At 43.7% G+C, this 7774-nt stretch overlaps 1 pseudogene; it reads left to right on the top strand.

Annotated features, from left to right (window-relative positions):
• The first annotated feature begins 3129 nt into the window (after positions 1 to 3129).
• Positions 3130 to 4337, top strand: LOC123184139 (noroxomaritidine synthase 2-like; annotated as a pseudogene).
• The last annotated feature ends 3437 nt before the right edge of the window (positions 4338 to 7774 follow it).

Below are 7774 nucleotides of genomic sequence, written 5' to 3' on the forward strand. Positions count from 1 at the left end.
TAGCGAAGCTAAAGTCCGTCCGAATCATGTTAGCAATTGCCGCATTTTACGATTATGAGATATGGCAAATGGACGTCAAAACGGCATTCCTTAATGGTTTCCTTAAGGAAGAATTGTATATGATGCAGCCGGAAGGTTTTGTCGATCCTAAGAATGCTGACAAAGTGTGCAAGCTCCAACGCTCGATTTATGGGCTGGTGCAAGCATCTCGGAGTTGGAACATTCGCTTTGATGAGATGATCAAAGCGTTTGGGTTTACGCAGACTTATGGAGAAGCCTGCGTTTACAAGAAAGTGAGTGGGAGCTCTGTAGCATTTCTCATATTATATGTAGATGACATACTTTTGATGGGAAATGATATAGAATTCTTGAACAACATCAAGGCCTACTTGAATAAGAGTTTTTCAATGAAGGACCTTGGAGAAGCTGCTTATATATTAGGCATCAAGATCTATAGATATAGATCAAGACGCCTCATAGGTCTTTCACAAAGCACATACCTTGATAAGATATTGAAGAAGTTCAATATGGATCAGTCTAAGAAAGGGTTCTTGCCTGTGTTACAAGGTATGAAATTGAGCTCAGCTCAATGTCCGACCACGGCAGAAGATATAGAAGAGATGAGTGTCATCCCCTATGCCTCAGCCATAGGTTCTATTATGTATGCCATGCTGTGTACCAGACCTGATGTAAACCTTGCCGTAAGTTTGGTAGGAAGGTACCAAAGTAATCCCGGCAAGGAACACTGGACAGCGGTCAAGAATATCCTGAAGTACCTGAAAAGGACTAAGGAAATGTTTCTCGTTTATGGAGGTGACGAAGAGCTCGCTGTAAAGGGTTACGTCGACGCTAGCTTCGACACAGATCTGGATGACTCTAAGTCACAAACCGGATACGTGTATATTTTGAATGGTGGGGCAGTAAGCTGGTGCAGTTGCAAGCAGAGCGTCGTGGCAGGATCTACATGTGAAGCGGAGTACATGGCAGCCTCGGAGGCAGCACATGAAGCAATATGGGTGAAGGAGTTCATCACCGACCTAGGAATCATACCCAATGCGTCGGGGACAATCAAACTCTTTTGTGACAACACTTGAGCTATTGCACTTGCCAAGGAGCCCAGGTTTCACAAGAAGACAAGACACATCAAGCGTCGCTTCAACTCCATTCGTGAAAATGTTCAAGATGGAGACATAGATATTTGTAAAGTACATATGGACCTGAATGTAGCAGATCCATTGACTAAACCTCTCCCTAGGGCAAAACATGATCAACACCAGAATTCCATGGGTGTTCGATTCATCACAATGTAACTAGATTATTGACTCTAGTGCAAGTGGGAGACTGTTGGAAATATGCCCTAGAGGCAATAATGAAAGCATTATTATTATATTTCCTTGTTCATGATAATTGTCTTTATTCATGCTATAATTGTGTTATCCGGAAATCGTAATACATGTGTGAATAACAGACACCAACATGTCCCTAGTAAGCCTCTAGTTGACTAGCTCGTTGATCAACAGATAGTCATGGTTTCCTGACTATGGACATTGGATGTCATTGATAACGAGATCACATCATTAGGAGAATGATGTGATGGACAAGACCCAATCCTAAACATAGCATAAAGATCGTATAGTTCGTTTGCTAGAGTTTTTCCAATGTCAAGTATCTTTTCCTTAGACCATGAGATCGTGTAACTCCCGGATACAGTAGGAGTGATTTGGGTATACCAAACGTCACAACATAACTGGGTGACTATAAAGGTGGACTACGGGTATCTCCGAAAGTATCTGTTGGGTTGACACGGATCAAGACTGGGATTTGTCACTCCGTATGACGGAGAGGTATCACTGGGCCCACTCGGTAATGCATCATCATAATGAGCTCAAAGTGACCAAGTGTATGGTCACGGGATCATGCATTACGGTACGAGTAAAGTGACTTGCCGGTAACGAGATTGAACGAGGTATTGGGATACCGACGATCGAATCTCGGGCAAGTAACATACCGATTGACAAAGGGAATTGTATACGGGGTTGCTTGAATCCTCGACATCGTGGTTCATCCGATGAGATCATCGTGGAGTATGTGGGAGCCAACATGGGTATCCAGATCCCGCTGTTGGTTATTGACCGGAGAGTCGTCTCGGTCATGTCTGCATGTCTCCCGAACCCGTAGGGTCTACACACTTAAGGTTCGGTGACGCTAGGGTTGTGAAGATATGTATATGCAGTAACCCGAATGTTGTTCGGAGTCCCAGATGAGATCCCGGACGTCACAGGAGTTCCGGAATGGTCCGGAGGTAAAGAATTATATATAGGAAGTGCTATTTCGGCCATCGGGACAAGTTTCGGGGTCACCGGTATTGTACCGGGACCACCGGAAGGGTCCCGGGGGTCCACCGGGTGGGGCCACCTGCCCCAGGGACCACATGGGCTGTAGGGGTGCGCCTTGGCCTATATGGGCCAAGGGCACCAGCCCCAAAAGGGCCCATGCGCCTAGGGTTTGGGGGAAACCCTAAAGGGGGGCGCCCCCTTGCTTGGGGGGCAAGCCCCCCACCCCTTGGCCGCCGCCCCCCTAGGAGATTGGATCTCCTAGGGCCGGCTCCCCCCTAGGCACCCCTATATATAGTGGGGGAGATGGAGGACATCACACCTCAGCCTTTGGCGCCTGCCTCTCCCCTGTTACATCTCTCTCTCGTAGTATAGGCGAAGCCCTGCTACTGTGACGCCCTGCATCCACCACCACGCCGTCGTGCTGCTGGGTCTTCATCAACTTCTCCTTTCCCCTTGCTGGATCAAGAAGGAGGAGACGTCACGCTGACCGTACGTGTGTTGAACGCGGAGGTGCCGTCCGATCGGTGCTAGGATCTTCGGTGATTTGGATCATGTCGTGTACGACTACCTCGTCCCCGTTCTTTGAACGCTTCCGCTCGCGATCTACAAAGGTATGTAGATGCATCCGATCACTCGTTGCTAGATGAACTCATAGATGGATCTTGGTGAAACCGTAGGAAAATTTTTGTTTTCTGCAACGTTCCCCAACATCTTCGTCACGTGCGACCCTGCTAATGTCCGGCACATCTTCACGACCAACTACACCAACTTCCCCAAGGGTGTTGAGTTCGCTGCCATTTTCGACGCCATGGGTGGCAGCCTCTTCACTGTCGATGGCGAAGACGCTGCAACCCAGCGTGGCAAATTGAAGAGCGTGCTTAGCAACCCACAGATGATTGCCAGTATGGAGGCTTGCTGCCGCTACAAGGTGGAGAACATCCTCCTTCCATTGCTCGCCTACATGGCGAGCACCGACGCTCCTTTTGACATGCAAGAACTGATGTCGAGGTTTATGTTTGACCTGGCTACTATGTTTCTCTTTGGTGTGGATCCTGGCCTCCTATCATTAGACAAACCACCCATGGACGTCGTGGTTGCTCTGGACACAGTCATGGAGGTAGGATTTTTCCGGCACGCCATGCCAACCTCTTGCTGGAAATTAATGAGGTAGCTGAACATCGGCCCCGAAAGAAAGCTCTACACAACGCAGAAAGTGCTACGAAAGTTCCTTGTGGAGATTATGGAGAGGAGGAAGATGGAGATGATGGAGAGGAAGATCAACACATGTAATGTTGGTAATGACGAGGAACAATATGGTGTGGATATTATGTCTTCCTACCCAGACTACGTTGACGATGACTTGTCCTATGCCAAGAACATTGGCTACATGCTTGCTGCAAGGGACACAATTGGAACGACCCTGACATGGGTTTTCTACAACCTCGCCCAGAACCCAAACGTTGTGTCAATCATCCGTAGTGAACTCTCACCTATTGCATCATGCAAAGTAGCAGCCAGTGTGGATGCCATGATGATCTTTGAGCCGCATGAAACCAAATCTCTAATCTATCTGAGAGCCGTCTTGTACGAAACTCTTAGGTTGTACCCACCGGGACCTTTAGAGCGCAAGACGGTGGCCGCCGATGATATAATGCCAAGTGGCCATGAGGTGCGCACCGGTGATACCATCCTTATTTCTCTGTACTCCCTGGGGAGAATGGAGGGCGTGTGGGGTAATGACTGTCTCATCTTTAACCCAGATAGGTGGCTCTCGGAAGATGGCAACAATCTGAGGTATGTACCATCTTGGCATTCAACTCGGGCCCAAGGATATGCCTTGGCAAGGAAATTGCGGTTATGCAGATGAAGACCGTCATCGCCTTAGTGTTGTGGAACTTTGATGTGGAGGTGATAGAAGGGCAAAGTATCCAGCCCAAGCCATCTTGTATACTGTCGATGAAAAACGGGCTCATAGTTAAGCTAAAGAAGCGACAGATGTAACATTAGATTCTGGTCATATGTAAACGTACTTACAGACTACCAGAACAATTTTATGTTTCCCACACAGACATATTATTATCATCGAATAATAAAGGGCTCTATGAATAAAAATGTATCTTTCTTTTACGAAAGAGAACCAACTTGTTGGCAGTTATTACCCCGTTGTATGAAACATGAGTCCAAAGGCATCGAGACACGGTGTTTTTCTCCATTGTATGAGACTAGGTATGTGTTAGTACATTTCTATGGAATATAAAAATTGACTTTATAATTGCTTTATTCTGTTAGTAACATGCGTGCAGTGAAAGATGTGCTGCAGTTTAGGACCGCACCGATAGCATCCAATTAGTTGGTCTCCTCGTGAGTGTGTTTATAATTAGCAAGCATAGCCTCTACTAGACCACAACCCCTAGTAGGACAACCCTTACTAGCCCAGTTATAGTCGCATCGGGTAGGGGCCACACAGTTGCAGTGGGGTTGCAAGTCTAGTGGTGGACATGCAACTGGCTAACAATCTTCCTAGGTGCGCATGCGTCTGAGGTGAGACATGTCTAGTTGCATGTGGGTTGTGAAATGTGCATATGCGCATTGGGGGTGGACATTTAACTAACTAGAAGAATGCCCCGCGCGTTGCTGCGGGAGTTTGTATAAAATAAAAAGTGGTATGAACTAATCAACCAAGCTAGTGGCTTTACAATTTCTCCTATAAGGATAATTTGTTTATCAATATTTTTAAAATAAATAAATAAATTTACATCTCTATGTATAAGTGAAGAATTGGATGAAAACAAAACCAAATATGCGTGCATGCGTCACTTTCTTTGATAGTGCTAGTATTGGAGTATGAGCAGCATGCATGCATCAGTTTTTAATTGATTAAAATACTCTTTAGGCATCATTTACTATATGCACCGCATGCATGCGTTGGTGGCTCTTAATGGGTAGATCCAATGGCTAATGTAGTCCCATCGAGTATATCCAACGGCTAAACTAATTCAGGTGATGTGGCTCAAGGAGAAGCAATAGAATTCCTAGTAGTGGGGGCTAACTATTTAGATATAGTAAATTGGCGCAAAAAGAAATTTTCGTTGTTATAGCTTAGGGTTTTGTTTTCACGCTAAGAAAATGAAAACAAAAAGGTAAAAAAAACAAAGCTTCAAAAAAATTTAAAAAAATGTGGCCTAAATACTACTCAAAAGCATTGTGTGTGGGACTAAAAACACATGTATGATTCATTAACAAAAAGTAGTGGTGCTTAAAGAAAAAGAGAAATGGCAGATCTACGGAACCAAAACAAAACAGGGGTTAAAACCCCAAAAGCACACATGGCCCACCTACAACCTTCTGGGCTCGCTACTTCGCTTAGCGACAAACGACAACGACGACAACCTGCAGAGGCGAGAGCTATATCTTGCCCCTTGCAAGAGGACCATCGGTCAGTATGGGGCAGTTTTAGAAGCTTCTCTTGTTTTTTTTTTCAGTGTGTCTATCTCTCAATTTTTTTGGTTTTTTCTTTTTCAATGCTTCTTTACTATTTTTCTTCTGGTTTTTCTGGGTTTTCTTCTTTCTCTTCTTTAATAAATTTTGTAGTTTTATTATATAACTATGGAAACAATTATACATGTTAAACATTTTTCTAATACATGTTGAATATTTTTTACAATACACATGTTTTTATCATTTATTTGAATACGTGCTAAATATTTTCAAATACACATTGAACATTTTTTAATTACACAAAACATTTTTTTTAAACTACACAAACATTTATTTTCCATTCTAAACTTTTTAATAATTGTCATGACCATATTTTTGAAATGTGTGAACATTGTTTTTAAATGCCATGTGTGTTATTTAAATAGTCAGAAATGCCTTTTGTTAATTATGCAAACATTTGGTTACATTGTATATAGTTTAAAAATCCAGATCTTTTTGGAAACGCGTGAACATTTTTGTAAATGTCACAAACTTTCTTATAATGGCACAGAATAATTTTGAACTATGCGAACATTTTCTAAAATTGTATAAACAATTTTTCTAACTTTATGAATACTTTATTGGAATACCTGAACATATTATAAATGTCACATGAAAGTTTTTAAGTTGCATGAAATTTTTTAAAAATATTTCATGACATTTTGAATACATCATAAAGATGTTATCAGATTTAAGTTTTTTTTAACAAGAAATGTGAATAAATAAAAGGAAAAAAGGGGAAAAAAAGAAGTCAGCTTAGGGCGGCATCTAGTTAGCCAGCCGTTTAGTAATCCCAGACTATCGGATCGAACTACCTAAGGGCATGTACAATGGTTGATAAGACAGCCTTATCTTACACCCACCATGCAACTAAGATATGACAATAAAACATGACGTACAATGGGTTATATCTTAGTCTTATCTCTATTCCTAAATTTGTGGTGAGACAAACTATGCTAAGAGATCATCTCTTAACTAAGATAAGACAAAACTCTTTTTTCATTTCTCTCTCCTCCACCTCAGCAATGATAAGGCTAAGATATAACCATTGTACATGCCCTAAGGAATCTTATAGAGTAACTAACTAGGAACGTTATTCCCGAAAAAATATAAAAAAGCCTAACTACGTACTATGTTCCCCTAAAAAAGAACAACTACTTAGTACAAGTACGTACTCTTCCATCAGATCAGGGAAACCCTAAGTTAGCTGCATAGTTATACGCAGGAGATCCTTATCCTTAATTTAAAAAAATAGAGAGTTAACGCCGGTGATCGATGGCCGACGCGGAGCAGCAGCAGGTTGTGGCGGCGGAACCTGAGGAGTGCAGCCGGTCGGCGGTGATCTTCCTCGTGGGCTGCGCCGTGGCCGTGCTCGTCTCCATCGCCATCTCCGTCGCCATCGTCCTCGGGAATCTGTGCGCCTCCATCAGAAGCGGCCACGATGACTACGTTAACGCTCTCAAGCTCGTCGCGCTCACGCTCCTCCTTTGCCTGGCCCTCGGCCTGGCTGCCTGCATCCTCGGCATCCTCATTGCTATGCTCCTTCACCGGCACCACGGATACCCGCAAGGAGAGCGGTTAGTCGACAAGTTGCTTCTACTCTGGTGACCCATACATCAAGCTGTTTTGGCTGGAAGATCAGGCCAGCTAGGTCGTCCATCCATCGTCGTGCTCTGGCCTCTCTGATTGATGACCTGTGTACGTACCTGGGAGAACTAAAGCCATGTTTTTCAGGTTAGGAGTGTTTTTTTTTCGAAAAGGAGATCTCCCCGGGCTCTACATCAGAAAGATGCATACGGCCATCTTATTAACCAAATAATAAAAAGTGCCAACAAGGTTCCACAGTCTCCAGCCAGACAAAAGCAAAGAATAAATGCAGCTCACACAGAGGCTGGCTAAAAATAGATAGGGAAACTAATTGCCTATCCTATTACATGACCGCCATCTAAACCGGTTGAAGA

Source organism: Triticum aestivum, chromosome 2A, assembly GCF_018294505.1.
Source record: "Triticum aestivum cultivar Chinese Spring chromosome 2A, IWGSC CS RefSeq v2.1, whole genome shotgun sequence".
Lineage (NCBI taxonomy): Eukaryota > Viridiplantae > Streptophyta > Magnoliopsida > Poales > Poaceae > Triticum > Triticum aestivum.